Below are 16,144 nucleotides of genomic sequence, written 5' to 3' on the forward strand. Positions count from 1 at the left end.
ATAAAGTCCTTTAATTGAAATAAACACACAATTCTTTATTGTTCTAAATTAAACTCTACTGAAGAGCCACCACGACTTGTGGTCACAGGCAGAGTTGTGTTTGAGGATGCAGTTGTTGACGTGCTTCCAGTACTACGTCTCTGTCCAGGAAGGCGCAACCTGACCTCGTCGTCACTAGCATCCTCCTCCACCTCCTCTGCTGACCTCATCTCTTGGCTGACTGTGGGTTGACAGTAAGTGGGATCTCCAACCTCATCATCATCACCCTGTGTGTTATCACACCCGTCGTCCTCAGAGCCAACCTGTTCCTGCCCTGACAAAAAACTAAAGTTGTCGCTCCAATCAGGTATTTGAGTCTCATCATTGTCTTCCTCATTGTCTACACCAACAGGAGTTACAGTTTGGGAATGAGGGTCTACATTATGGTCAGAACCTTCTGCGTCTGGTCCTGGATCCGACTCATAAAGATTCTGGGCATCAGTGCAGATCATTCCCTCGTCTGGATTCACAGAAGCGCTGGAGCCGACCTCTGATTCCCAGGCTATAGTATGAGTAAACAGCTCTGCAGACTCAATCATCTGTTCTACCTCATACTCAGACGGGCAGCTGGAGATTTGGGAGCTGTGAGGAAGCAAGTGCGATTGGGGTGACACCTCTGAGGACTGGAGTATTTGTGATGTTGAAGTTGATGTGGAGGAGAGCCCACTTAATGGAGCACTTGATATCTGTTGAAGCACCTGCTGTTTTTGTGCCTCATCTGGAATTTGTAGCGATTGGCATGGCTGTAAGAAAGGGATCTTATTACATAGTCCGCTAAAAGAAGTAAACATTTTAGTTTGGCTGGAAGATGGTCTTTCTTCTGCAGATGTTACTGTTGCTTTAACACCTACCCCACGGACACAACCTTTTATACCCTTCCCAACACGCCTATTCCCCATTCCACCAGCAGCAGGCCTTTTTCCACTCATTTTGGTGGTTAACTAATTAACAACTCTAGAGTTGTTTGCACAAAAAAACAATGGATGGGAACCGAGCAGAGCTGAGTGGCCAAACTGTGGTATTAGGCCAAAACTATTGTCTGGGTTAGATGCAGAAAAAAATTATATTCAATTTGCAACTTGATGGAGGTCAGTATAGATGGACTAATAGACCAAGTCCCACACACTGCTAGAAGCCCAAATATTTTTTCAGAGCTAGATACAGATAAAAATTATTTTTAATTTGCAACCTGATGGAGGTCAGTATAGATGGACTAATAGAACAAGTCCCACACACTGCTGGAAGCCCAAATATTTTTTCAGAGCTAGATGCAGAAAAAAATTATATTCAATTTGCAACCTGATGGAGGTCAGTATAGATGGACTAATAGACCAAGTCCCACACACTGCTAGAAGCCCAAATATTTTTTCAGAACTAGATGCAGATAAAAATTATTTTTAATTTGCAACCTGATGGAGGTCAGTATAGATGGACTAATAGAACAAGTCCCACACACTGCTAGAAGCCCAAATATTTTTTCAGAGCTAGATGCAGAAAAAAATTATATTCAATTTGCAACCTGATGGAGGTCAGTATAGATGGACTAATAGACCAAGTCCCACACATTGCTAGAAGCTCAAATATTTTTTCAGAGCTAGATGCAGAAAAAAATTATATTCAATTTGCAACCTGATGGAGGTCAGTATAGATGGACTAATAGAACAAGTCCCACACACTGCTAGAAGCCCAAATATTTTTTCAGAGCTAGATGCAGATAAAAATTATTTTTAATTTGCAACCTGATGGAGGTCAGTATAGATGGACTAATAGACCAAGTCCCACACACTGCTAGAAGCCCAAATATTTTTTCAGAGCTAGATGCAGATACATTTTTTTTTTAATTTGCAACCTGATGGAGGTCAGTATAGATGGACTAATAGAACAAGTCCCACACACTGCTAGAAGCCCAAATATTTTTTCAGAGCTAGATGCAGAAAAAAATTATATTCAATTTGCAACCTTATGGAGGTCAGTATAGATGGACTAATAGAATGATGCTATGCCCAAAAGGTTTTACTTCACTAGGTGCAGTAAAAAAATTGGTATTCTATACACAGTTGGTGTAGCTTGCAACACAGATAGGCTACTCCACTGACTAACACACTCTGCAATAGGCCAAAAAGGATTAGCTTTGCTAGCTTTAGCCAAATGCTGTGAAAAAAACTTGCACAGCACTGGCACAGACCTGCCTGGCAAAAACTGATAGGAACTGATGTAACTTAGTCCTGAAAAGGACTGCAATTACAATTAGTCTTTACTCCCAACCTATCTATTTAAGAGCACAGACCTGCCTGATAAAAGTCGTAGGAAATGATGTAACCTAGTCCTTAAAAGGACTGCAATCACAACTATTCCCTACTCCCAAGCTATCTGTAGATTTGTTAGAAATTGGCTTTAAATTAACAAGGTATAGTGCACACAGCAACAGCGGTGCCTTCTAACACGCAGCTGCAGCAGTGAGAAAATGGTGGCGACGGGGAAAATGGCTGGGTCTTATAGGGCAAGGACATGTGACATACACTGCCAATGACACATGCCCTTGCTTGTGTGAAAAAAAGCAGTTCACTCCGTGTGTGCTCTGCTGATAGGCTGACAGATTGCACCTCCCCACTGTAAATGCGGGAAAGAGAAAAAAAAATGGAGATCTTCATTATTCCTGCAGAGATCCATCCCCTGCCCCTCCCCCCGCCCCTTCCCCGCCCCACTGTACACTCAAACTGCATATTAACATTAATTTTTAGCATTACTGAGAAAAAATCCAGTTATGATTTTGGTGCACGAACAGTTATCGAACATAACCTCGAACAGCCGAATTTTTTCAAATTGTTCGTGTTCGCCGAACGGCTCGAACACCGCCCAAAACAGCTTGAATTTGAGATTGGCGAACAGTTCGAGTCGAACAACGCTCATCTCTAGTAAAAACACCTCACCAACCGTTTTAAGCAACTGTGGGGAAATTGATGCCACTTAAGTGGTGTCTGTGCCACAATTTTGGGAAAATATGGAGACTCTTTTTGGAGTCCCCTTGCTGTGTCTTATGTGACGTTGGCATCGTCAATTCCAGGTGGGTTGGGTCGCTCCCCCCCCTTTTAACTGTAAGAAACTACATACACTATGGCTTGGGGTAACACAGATGGTTGAGTCAGAAGAGCTGTTTACTCAGAGGTCTGCTCCAAAGCTTTAGTGTCTGCTAGTCAGCGTAGAATTTTTAACTGCATCTAGCCTAGGCAATACTTTGGGCGTAGTAGCCCAGCTGCGAAGCAAGCTGCACCGCCTGTGTATCTAATAAGAATTTTTAAATGCATCTAGCCTAGGCAGACTGTGGGGACCCCCAACCAAACCCAGACGCTCAGCCCCCCTACCGCCCCCCTTTCCTTGACAATACAATAATGTAACTCTTACAACTGGATGGGTGAGGATCGGTCACAGCTTTATTAAATCTTTATACTCATTCCATTAGAAAGGCATTTTATTCCTAAAATAATTCAGCTTGTTGTAGCATGCCCTGGGACTCCACTCTGGCAATTTGGCCAACAAGTGTAACTCTCCAACATGTCCTTTCTATTTCCAGGCCACGGAGGATCCTGCGTACTCGTATGCCGGACTCTGACCCCCATCCATCACTCTTAACGCTTGTTCCACTCCGTCCTGGAGTCCTGACAGGAATATGTCCAGTCCAATATCCATTAAGTGAACACAGTCGGGCCGTATGAGGCCTGCTTTATCTCCTTCCAGTTGTCGGTGTCGTATCACTACACCACCTCTGTCTCTTCTAAATTTTGCCATCCGAATATTTATTACCCGCCTTGTCCGTTCGATGGCCGTGATGTCTCGCGCGCCTTGCCATACCGCTATCGGCACAATCTCTGACCATACTATAGTTAGTTTTGTGAATAATTCTCTGAAGCGCTCAGTGTCTAGTTTCAATATTGCCATTAGTTATGCGCTATTGTGATGACCTAGGTTGTTTCCCCCGGCCTGTATAACTAAGATGACCAGACCTCTTGCCTCTCTCCCTACCTTGATTACCTCCATTAGTACCTGTGGCCATAGCAGGCCTCTAATACCTCTCCAGTTGAAATATGTGTTATGAAACTCTAATTTCCTCCTGCCTGGGCGGACTTTCGCCCTTTTTTCTGCCCAATATATATACGAGTGGCCTATCACCCACACTGTTGGCTTAGCATCACCTGTAAAAGAAACAAACCACGTTAGGATAACAAGTCCGGTCTTATGTATCTCGCCAAACACGTGGATCGCCATCTCCCTATCCTCTGAACTTCCGTTTCTGACAGTCCTGCTCTTGCTGCTTCCGTGGCCGCGCCTATGCAGAATGAGTGTGTCCCGTAATCTTTGGGGTGGTTCCCTGCCGATGTTATGCATTTATTAAATATAGCTTGGAACTGGTATCTTGATAATGGCGTTCCATCAATGTGTGATAGGAAGAAATTACTTTGTGATCTGATGGTTATATATGTTTTTACTATTGTTACCCGACTCAGTGTACCTTTTGTGGGTTGTTGAAGTACCCAAGTGCCCCTGCCCGCTGGAACCTTTTTCGATTGGTGTATGTGTAGACGTATTGCATTATTGGCTGTGACTATGTCCGGGTGTAATAAGCCTCCACTGGTGGTAGTTTTGGATTGAGGGACTAATTCGCTTATGCATAGCGCCCCGAAGAAGGCGATCGCAAATGCAGTAGACAGTAGTGTTGCTTCAAATTGTGAGTGTCATGTTAATGGTGTTAGGGATATGATGTGAGAAATCAGTTTTAGTGACACGGGACGGGACATCTACACTCCTGACTTGGCTGACCACTTTTCCACCCTTTTATGGATTGTCTGATGATGAATCTTTGTCACATCACCCCAATTCAGTAGTTGGAAGTGAAATGCTACTCCGCTGCGCTGACGCCCCTGATATGCTCCTCATCATTAGCTGGTGGAGAAATTCTATGGTGACTTGTGATCTGGCTTGTTCACATTGGTCAACCCGTCTGCCTGCTACTAGTCGTGTCCACTCTTCCCATGCCTTACCGTATGCTTGCCACGTCGACGGGGCAACTGACACTCTGATTAACGGCATCAACTATTCGCCACTAGTTCCCTTAGGGAGGGTGGGCAACTGTTGCCCGATGGGTGGGCGTTGGGGAAGAGCTCTGAGAAATTCTGCCAATTGAATTGTGATAAAGCGTTAGCAGCAGCTTTAGACCACTCAGCATCGTGGCTAGCGCGGACCCATACATTGTGTTTTAGGCACAGGGAATGCTAGCCGGTGTAGTAGGCCTAGTACTGGGAGAGACGATGATGCCAGCGCGCGCCCCATATTTCTATTGCTACAACTATTGGGAAGAAAAATTATTTTCAGGGCTAGATGCAGCTAAAAATTATTATTAATTTCAAAGCTGGTGGAGGTTAGAATAGATGGACTAATAGAACAAGTCCCACACACTGCTACAAGCCGAAATATTTTTTCAGAGCTAGATGCAGATAAAAATTATATTGAATTTGCAACCTGGTGGAGGTTAGTATAGATGGACTAATAGAACAAGTCTCACACACTGCTACAAGCCGAAATATTTTTTCAGAGCTAGATGAAGAAAAAAATTATATTGAATTTGCAACCTGGTGGAGGTTAGTATAGATGGACTAATAGAACAAGTCCCACACACTGCTACAAGCCGAAGCCCAAATATTTTTTCAGAGCTAGATGCAGATAAAAATTATATTGAATTTGCAACCTGGTGGAGGTTAGTATAGATGGACTAATAGAACAATTCCCACACACTGCTACTAGCCGAAATATTTTTTCAGAGCTAGATGCAGAAAAAAATTATATTGAATTTGCAACCTGGTGGAGGTTAGTATAGATGGACTAATAGAACAATTCCCACACACTGATACAAGCCAAAATATTTTTTCAGAGCTAGATGCAAAAAAAAATTATATTGAATTTGCAACCTGGTGGAGGTTAGTATAGATGGACTAATAGAACAAGTCCCACACACTGCTACAAGCCAAAATATTTTTTCAGAGCTAGATGCTGAAAAAAATTATATTGAATTTGCAACCTGGTGGAGGTTAGTATAGATTCACTAATAGAACAAATCCCACACACTGCTACAAGCTGAAATATTTTTTTCAGAGCTAGATGCAGAAAAAAATTATGCTGAATTTACAACCTGGTGGAGGTTAGTATAGATGGACAAATAGAACAAGTCCCACACACTGCTATAAGCCGAAGCCCAAATATTTTTTCAGAGCTAGATGCAGATAAAAATTATATTGAATTTGCAACCTGGTGGAGGTTAGTATAGATGGACTAATAGAACAAGTCCCACACACTGCAACCAGCCGAAATATTTTTTCAGAGCTAGATGCAGAAAAAAATTATATTGAAATTGCAACCTGGTGGAAGTTAGTATAGATGGACTAATAGAACAAGTCCCACACACTACTACAAGCCAAAATATTTTTTTCAGAGCTAGATGCAGAAAAAAATTCTATTGAATTTGCAACCTGGTGGAGGTTAGTATAGATGGACTAATAGAACAAGTCCCACACACTGCTACAAGCCAAAATATTACTTCAGAGCTAGATGCTGAAAAAAATTATATTGAATTTGCAACCTGGTGGAGGTTAGTATAGATGGACTAATAGAACAAGTCCCACACACTGCTACAAGCCGAAGCCCAAATATTTTTTCAGAGCTAGATGCAGATAAAAATTATATTGAATTTGCAACCTGGTGGAGGTTAGTATAGATGGACTAATAGAACAAGTCCCACACACTGCTACAAGTCAAAATATTACTTCAGAGCTAGATGCAGAAAAAAATTATATTGAATTTGCAACCTGGTGGAGGTTAGTATAGATGGACTAATAGAATGATGCTATTCCCAAAAGGTTTTACTTCACTAGGTGCAGTAAAAAAATTGGTATTCTATATACAGGTGGTGTTTTTTGCAACACAGATAGGCTACTCCACCTACTAACACACACTGCAAGAGGCCAAAAAGGATTTGCTTTGCTAGATTTAGCCAAATGCTGTGAAAAAAACTTGCACAGCACTGGCACAGACCTGCTTGGCAAAAAGTGATAGGAACTGATGTAACCTAGCCCTCAAAAGGACGGCAAGTACAATTAGTCTTTACTCCCAACCTATCTATTTAAGAGCACAGACCTGCCTGATAAAAGTGGTAGGAACTGATTTAACCTAGCCCTGAAAAGAACTGCAATTACAATTATTCTTTACTCCCAACCTATCTATTTAAGAGCACAGACCTGCCTGATAAAAGTCGTAGGAAATGATTTAACCTAGTCCTTAAAAGGACTGCAATCACAACTATTCCCTATTCCCAAGCTATCTGTAGATTTGTGCGAAAATTGGCTTGAAATTAACAAAGTATAGCACACACAGCAACAGCGGTGCCGTCTAACATGCAGCTGCAGCAGTGAGAAAATGGTGGCGACGGGGAAAATGGCTGGGTCTTATAGGGCAAGGACATGTGACATACACTGCCAATGACACATGCCCTTGCTTGTGTGAAAAAAAGCAGTTCACTCCATGTGTGCGCTGCTGATTGGCTGACAGATTGCACCTCCCCACTGTAAATGCGGGAAAGAGAAAAAAAAATGGAGATCTTCATTATTTCTGCAGAGATCCATCCCCTGCCTCTCCCCCCGCCCCGCTGTACACTCAAACTGCGTATTAACATTAATTTTCATCATTACTGAGAAAAAATCCAGTTAAGATTTTGGTGCACGAACAGATATCGAACATAACCTCGAACAGCCAAATTTTTTTCAAATCGTTCGTGTTCGCCGAACGGCTCGAACACCGCCCAAAACAGCTCCAATTTGAGATTGGCGAACAGTTCGATTCTAACACCGCTCATCTCTACAGGAGAGTACAGGCTTGTGTCGAAGACAGTCTGAACAGAGTAAGGGAAAGACAGGAAGAGCAGTACAATAAACATTTACCAGCAGAACCCTTGGCACCTGGAGATATAGTGCTAAAGCGGAAGAGATGAATTCACAAGCTCGATGACCAGTGGGAAAGAGAGCCCTACACAGTGCTGACCTCCAAATCTGACAACAGTAAAACCTGCCTGATTAGCAAAGATAGAGGTAAAACAACTGCAACAGTCTCAAAAGACCATCTGAAAGTGTGCCCAAGTCTACTGAAGACAACGGAAGAAGTGCCTCCTATAGCACCGGAAGAACCCAAGGAAGACGTGCTTCACACAGTTCTAGGAGATTTCCCTGCGGACTGGACTCAACTTGATGGAGCAGTGATTATACCTGTAATACACTTCTATCAGCCACAAGAAGAACCTGTGAGTGCTCTGGTAGAACATGCTCAAGAACAGGAAGAGTCCCCAGTCAGAGGAGGATTACTCGTTGAGACGGAGTCTGAAGGCCCAGTGGACAGTGTACTTGCCAGTCCCATAGAGAGATTAAGGCAGTTCTATAATCTACCAGCATGTACACCTTCTAGATTAACAGAGAGGACATGCATAGACACTAGTAACACCCCAGTGCTACGAAGGTCCACACGCAGCACACAAGGACAAATTCCTGCCAGGTTTAGGGAATAAGCACAGAGTGCCTGCATTGTAAATAGTTACCCAATAGTATATGTGCATTTAGTTACCCGTCAGGATACAGAGACTTGTAGGCTGAGGACTGTGAGCAGCCAAAAACTGTCCTGTAAATAGTTGCACTCATCAAAAGTGCCCCCCTTTATTTGACCACAGAACAAAAACCCATTTGGCGTGGCCGAAGACGTGGTCCAGCACCTGGATCACCTATGTCCTGTAGCCACGCCCAGGGCCTACGTTGAGGGTTTTCAGGTGGGTCCCTCATGTTCTTTCATCGGTGAAATGGACACCAGGTTACGGGACTTACTGTAACTTAATTATTATTTTAATTGTTATTATTGTTGTAACCTGTTTAAAAAAAAAATGCTTCAGTCCAGGAGTACTGAATTGTACTAGGGTGAAATGTGGCACCTTGCTGCGCACAGGTACCACAGGACCCAGTGTGCATGGACTGACTTCTCCACAAGAGGCCCTCATTACATACAAACACTTCCACCCTTCCACCTCATACCACCAGAGGGAGCCTGTTAGGGATATATATATGGAGGATGGAGCCAGGCAGTTCAGATCAATCAGAGCCAGAGAGTCTGAGAGTGTGCTGACGCTGAGAGCAGCGAAGATGCAGCGCATCTGCTGCTGAGTTCTGAGGGCCCAGAGTGTGGCTGACGGCAAGGAGGAGAGGAGAGAGGAGTAGAGGGGGCAGAGGAGCATCATAGGCTCACCCCAGTATATAAACCGGACACCGGGGGATAACCAGCATTCCAGGAGGACTACAAGTCCCTGGCCGACCTGAAGCTAGACCCATTACAGGACCAGGAACCACAAAGGCCCCGACACCCAGGGATAGTGGTTGCCAGGAGAAGGTCCTACTACCGAGCGACAGGTGAATGAACAGTACGACACATAAACTAGGCCCAGTTGCAGGCTGGCCTGGAGCATACAGAGAGGCAAACACGGACCAGGAGGCCTTATACCCGCTCACTGGGGAGAAGTCCTGAAGTGCACCTGTAAGGTGCCCCAGCGAGGTAGTCGTAGGCGAGCTGTAGCCCCCTCTCGCTCTGGCACCCTACAGACAATACGTGTCCTCCCTCTGATGTGTGACTGTGTATGTGGGGCTTTCCACTTACTTCAAACCATCCGATCGTGGCTGTCTCCAGGCATTTCTCTTCCGGGACCAGGGCAGAACTTGAACTTTACTTGGGGAAAAGGAATATGTACAATATTTACAGGCAGATATAATGGATAAGGCCTGACAGGTTATCATCTCTCTCACAGGCACTGGTAACTCCTTCAGCCCTGGTTCCCTCTTTAAGTGAAGCATCTCTGTGACTCTAATCTCAGGCCCAAGAGACTCTTCTGAAATACCAACAGTGATCTGGATCCGATATCTCTCCCCCACGTCTTAGCCTGGAGTCCTATTTATCTTCTTATGCTTCCTGCAGACTAGAAGTGCCCCGGGACCTCACTACCTTTGATGAGTTTCTCCGGCCGGCTAACAGGACTCTTGCTCTTGCGTAGGGAGACTTTCACACTGGTGAGCCCACTGTCTGAGGGTAGCAGCCACATATATTAGCTGCCCGTACAATTCACTGTCCTATCTCTTACTGAAGAATCACTTCCTGATTCTGGAAATTAAACAGAGATTTTCCTAATGTGCCCACCCTCAGTGAGCTGTCATCACACAGCATTAACTCATCACTGTCTGTAACACTGCTAGCAGACTCAACCTGACATCTGCACCCAGGACAGTGGCATCTTGTGGCTGTTTCAGGTACTGCAGCCCACAAGGAATTATGCCAGGAACAAGCTCTATGTCACTCAAGGCTTGATCAGGGCACTAAGTTCCCTCTCTACTCTACTGACTGGACCACTAAAGCTAATCCCTTAGCTTGGTCTACCAACAGTTCAGAGAGGTCTGACATCAGGAACACTTCCTTTAACTCTCTCAGTGCCAAGGGAAGGCTACGCCCTTCCCCACTATTACACACCCATCCTACTGAGTACCCTGGACCGTACCTGACATCCGCCGTAGTAAAGGTATTGAAGCGAATCCCCTGTTTCTGTCAGTTACTCCTGCTGCGCCATCCCACCTGCACTACAAGCCCCAGCATCACCACCCACCAAACTCCACACTGCCCCAGGGGCCCGCTGCGCCTGTGGGGAGCAGAAACACCTCAGCTGCCATCCCATCACCCCCCGGAGGTCTGCAGCAGCGCTGGTAAACTTTACCAGGTACCACAGGTGGCATCACAAATTATTTACTTTACTTTTATCTCTATCCAAGTTACAATCCCCTTTTTCAAGAGTGACCCCAGGGTACGGGCCCGGGAGCCGACCACCGTGACATCCCCAAACCAGGCAAAGGCCCGGGTACCGAGGCATCCCGATTCCCTGGGCGCGTCATAAGCTCTAGAGGCAGATTCTCATGCCGATCAGTGTCTGGCATATAGATCTTAACAGCTCATTTACATATAAGAAAAACCTGGATATCTCTGGAATATGACATCGGATTTCAAATAGCAAGATATCATTTTATTCAGCTTCTTATGCCTTACATGCCCATATAGTCGGTTTAGGAGGGATGATCCTACAGACAGATTCCCTTTGTTTTCCACAGGCAGGTATTAAACACAGTCAGGCACAGGTCCTGCTATGTCCCTTTCTATTTTGAGGCCTGAAACTGAAGAAGAACAAAAAAACAAGGGCTAGCACACCTCTTAAGTATAATTGTAATATGTAGGTGCACATAGATACTGTGCACATTGACAAAAAAATATAACCTAGAAGGAAAATACTGCAGTAAGAATTGTGGCAAGACGACGCACTCAGCTGTAGTCGGAAGTAGACATAGGAATGGTTTCGTCTGCAGGTTTATTATGTCAGCATAAAGCACTGTAGACTTCAGCAAAAATAAACTCAGCCTTACTGACATAAAGGTAAAACAAAAGACAAATGGTAACAGTCCATATGTGTGGGGGTTCGTCCTGCACCAATTTGCAGCACCTTCAACTCCTCTCTGACCTGAAATTACACAGCCTGGAGACTTGTCTCTCCAGACTCACCAACCACAGAAAAAAAACAGGACTGAGCATTTAAACTTGCTCAGCCACACCCTGAGGGGAGGTATGGTGAATGACGTCTGTCATTCACCCTAAACCACTACCTTCACAATGGTGAGTTAAACCCCCAACATATAACATGCTGGAGAATAGTTGTAAGTTCAGTTCACTAAGGCAAGTAGCCGTAGAAAAACATACTTCCCTTCACATATAACACCAGTGACTCTTTACAGTAAATAAATAGTAACACATGTAAAAAAATATAAGTTATTTAGTTAAGATTTTCTTGATCAATCAGTGCTGATGCACTCAGAGTATACTCAAAATGTACTCAGGCTAATTTGTATGTGGCTTCAAAGCTTGGTTCCTCAGCACTGGCACAGGATTTCTACAAATCAGGTATCATTTTTATTCTTGTAGAAGGTATAGCCATACTGTACCACTTGTTCCAGTAGTAAAATCCTCTTGACAACTGACAGGATCACACAGAGTTTTTTATGTCCGTATTTTTCAGACTATAAGACGCACCTAGGTTTTAGAGGAGGAAAATAAAAAAAAAATGTAAGCAAAGAATGTGGTCATGATGCCCTGTTAAGGGGGAGGGGGTCTGCTGCTGACACTGTTATAGGGGTAATGTCCCCCAATTCTGTTATTATCCCCCATTATGGTATACATGACCCCCTCCTTCCTGTTATACATGACCCTCATCCCCATCCTGATATGCATGGCACCCCAATCCACCATGCTAGTATGCATGGCACCCCAATCCCCCATCCTGGTATGTATGGCATCCTCCATCCTGGTATGTATGTCCCCCTTAACACCTCTTCCTGGTATATATGGCACATTTATTCCTCTTCCTGGAATGTATGGCACTCCTCATCCCTGTATGTATGGCCCCCCTCATCCTGGTATGTATGGCACCTTTCATCCCTGTATGTACAGTGCAGACCAAAAGTTGGGACACACCTTCTCATTTAAAGATTTTTCATAATTATGAAAATTGTACATTTCCACTGAAGGCATCAAAACTATGAATTAACACATGTGGAATTATATACTTAACAAAAAAGTGTGAAACAACTGAAAATATGTCTTATATTCAAGGTTCTTCAAAGTAGCCACCTTTTGCTTTGATGACTGCTTTGAACACTCTTGGCATTCTCTTGATGAGCTTCAAAGAGGTAGTCACAGGAAATGGTCTTCCAACAATCTTGAAGGAGTTCCCAGAGATGCTTAGCACTTGTTGGCCCTTTTGCCTTCACTCTGCGGTCCCGCTCACCCCAAACCATCTCGAATGGGTTCAGGTCTGGTGACTGTGGAGGCCAGGTCATCTGGCGTAGCACCCCATCACTCTCCCTCTTGGTCAAATAGCCCTTACACAGCCTGGAGGTGTGTTTGGGGTCATTGTCCTGTTGAAAAATAAATGATGGTCCAACTAAACGCAAACCGGATGGAATAGCATGCCGCTGCAAGATGCTGTGGTAGCCATGCTGGTTCAGTATGCCTTCAATTTTGAATAAATCCCCAACAGTGTCACCAGCAAAGCACCCCCACACCATCACACCTCCTTCTCCATGCTTCACGGTGGGAACCAGGCATGTAGAGTCCATCCGTTCACCTTTTCTGCTTCGCACAAAGACACGGTGGTTGGAACCAAAGATCTCAAATTTGGACTCATCAGACCAAAGCACAGATATCCACTGGTCTAATGTCCATTCCTTGTGTTCTTTAGCCCAAACAAGTCTCTTCTGCTTGTTGCCTGTCCTTAGAAGTGGTTTCCTAGCAGCTATTTTTGTTATGATCTGCAACAAGAACTAAGGAAAGATAGGGGAATGCTGTCCCTACAGTAAGATTAAGCTGAATCCCTACGATGTAGCCGGCTGCCTGTTCCTAGTGAACAGACCCGCCTTTGTCCTCGGCTAGTCTGAACGAAGACCTATAAAATTAAGAGAGGGGTCCCTAAAAGAACTAAGGACTGGGACAAAAAAGGGACACCTCCTAAACAGAAATTGTTGTAGAACACAAAAGACAAACTGACAAAAAGTACTAGAGGTCCCAGAGGACCAAGCAACTGACAGAGATAGGCACCGAAGCACCAGGCTAGAAAAACAGTCAAACAACACTGAAGTACAGCAAAGCCAGAAGGGCGGAGCTGGAATATATAGGCAGATGGTCACGTGACAGCAAAGCACAAGATTAAGAAAACTAACAGGAGGTTTCTAACAGTACCCCCTCTTTTATGAGGATCCTACGGATCCTCCAGGCCCAGGCCTATCCGGAAACCTCCTGTGGAAAGCTTTAACAAGCCTAGGAGCAGAGACATCATCCATCCTTACCCAGGAGTTGTCTTCGGGACCGAAACCCTTCCAGGAGACAAGATACTGTAATCTCCCTCTATGCCATCTAGAATTCAAGATACGCGAAATTTCAAATTCACCGTCTTCCACCACAGGGGGGACTGTGACAGTGGCGTCCCTATAAGATACATCAGCCTTTTTCAACAAGGAAACATGAAACACAGGATTAATCTTCCAGGAAGTAGGGACATCCAACCTAACAGCAGACGGGTTAACAACCTGAAGCACTTTAAATGGACCCACAAACTTAGGACCCAGTTTTTTAGAGGGAATCCTCAACCGCAGGTTCTTTGAGGACAACCAAACCATGTCACCCACAGTAAACAACACCTCTTTACATTTCCTGTCAAAATACTTCTTGGACTTCTTGTTAGCCTCTTGAAGGTTGCAACGTACATTAGTCCAAACTCTCTCCAAATCACCAGAAAAATTCTCCTCCTCCGGCACCGCCGACCCTAATTTGGAGAACGAACCAAAAGACGGATGTCTCCCAGTACAACAAAAAAAAGGAGAACACCCAGCAGAGGAGGATGTATGATTGTTAAGAGCAAATTCTGCGAGAGGCAGAAACTCACACCACACCTCTTGATTGTTTGCCACAAAACAACGCAAAAACTGTTCAACATCCTGGTTCTTTCTTTCAGTCTGTCCATTAGACTCAGGATGATAACCAGACGAAAATGACAAATGGACTCCCAACCTGTCACAAAAAGCACGCCAAAAGCGAGCCACAAACTGAGGTCCTCTATCAGAAACAATATCTGTGGGAACGCCATGGAGTTTGACAATCTCCTTAACAAACGCCTTAGCGAGTGTCTTGGCGCAGGGCAACTTAATGATTGGAACCAAGTGACACATCTTACTAAAACGGTCCACGACCACCCAGATGACAGTAAAATCCTCGGGCAAAGGAAGATAAGTAATAAAATCCATTGTGAGATGCGTCCAAGGCACACTAGGAACTTCCAGAGGGCAAAGCAACCCCGCAGCAGGAGTATGTGAAGCCTTTGACCTAGCACACACAGTACATTGACGCACCCACTTGATGACTTCCTTCTGCCATCCAGGCCACCAAAAACTGCGACTGATAAGTCTCTTAGTTTCCAAAATTCCTGGATGACCTGCCAACCGAGACTCATGACACTCCACAAACAAATCTCTCCTAAATGCTCTAGGCACGAACAACCTCTCATGTGGGGAGTGTTAGATGGAGCATCATCTTGAGCTTTCAGAATCCCATTCTCCAAAACGGAGTCCAAAGCCACCACCACAACTCCTTTCTGTAAAATGCTCTCCTCCTCCTCGGCACTGACCGTAGGAGAGAAGCTGCGAGATAAAGCATCGGCTTTAACATTCTTAGTACCAGGGATATAGGTAACAGAAAAATGAAACCAAGAAAAAAAAAGTGCCCACCTAGCTTGACGGGCATTCAAGTGCTTGGCAGCATCCAGATAGATCAAATTCTTATGATCTGTGAAAACCTGAATAGGAAATCTAGCGCCTTCCAAAAAATGACGCCAATGTTCAAATGTAAGTTTTATAGCCAGCAACTCCCGGTTTCCAACATCATAATTCATTTCTGTTTCCGAAAATTTCCTCGAAAAGAAGGCACAAGGATGTACTCCACCCTTGTTCTCCTGAGACAAAACTGCTCCGACCCCCACCGATGAAGCATCGACCTCGACCAAAAAAGGCTTGGTCTCATCAGGCTGCATAAGGATAGGGGCAGAACTGAACCTCTCTTTGAGATACTCAAACGCTTCAATGGCCTCAGTAGTCCACTGGGCCGTATTCGCACCTTTCTTGGTCAGATAGGATAGAGGTTTAACAATTACAGAAAAATTCTTAATGAATTTACTGTAATAATTGGCAAAACCCAAAAATCTCTGTATAGATTTCAAACCAATAGGCCTAGGCCATTCCTGCACAGCCTGAACCTTCACAGGGTCCATCTCAAAGCCCTCGCTGAAGACAATGTAGCCCAAAAAAACAATTTTCTGCACAGCGAACTCACATTTCTCCAGTTTAGCAAAGAGTGAATTATCACTCAATAACTGCAAAACTTCACATACACTCTGCCAATG

The sequence above is a fragment of the Phyllobates terribilis genome, unplaced genomic scaffold, assembly GCF_046119375.1.
Source record: "Phyllobates terribilis strain yellow unplaced genomic scaffold, ASM4611937v1 Scaffold_1__5_contigs__length_1240528914, whole genome shotgun sequence".
Taxonomy (NCBI): Eukaryota; Metazoa; Chordata; class Amphibia; order Anura; family Dendrobatidae; genus Phyllobates; species Phyllobates terribilis.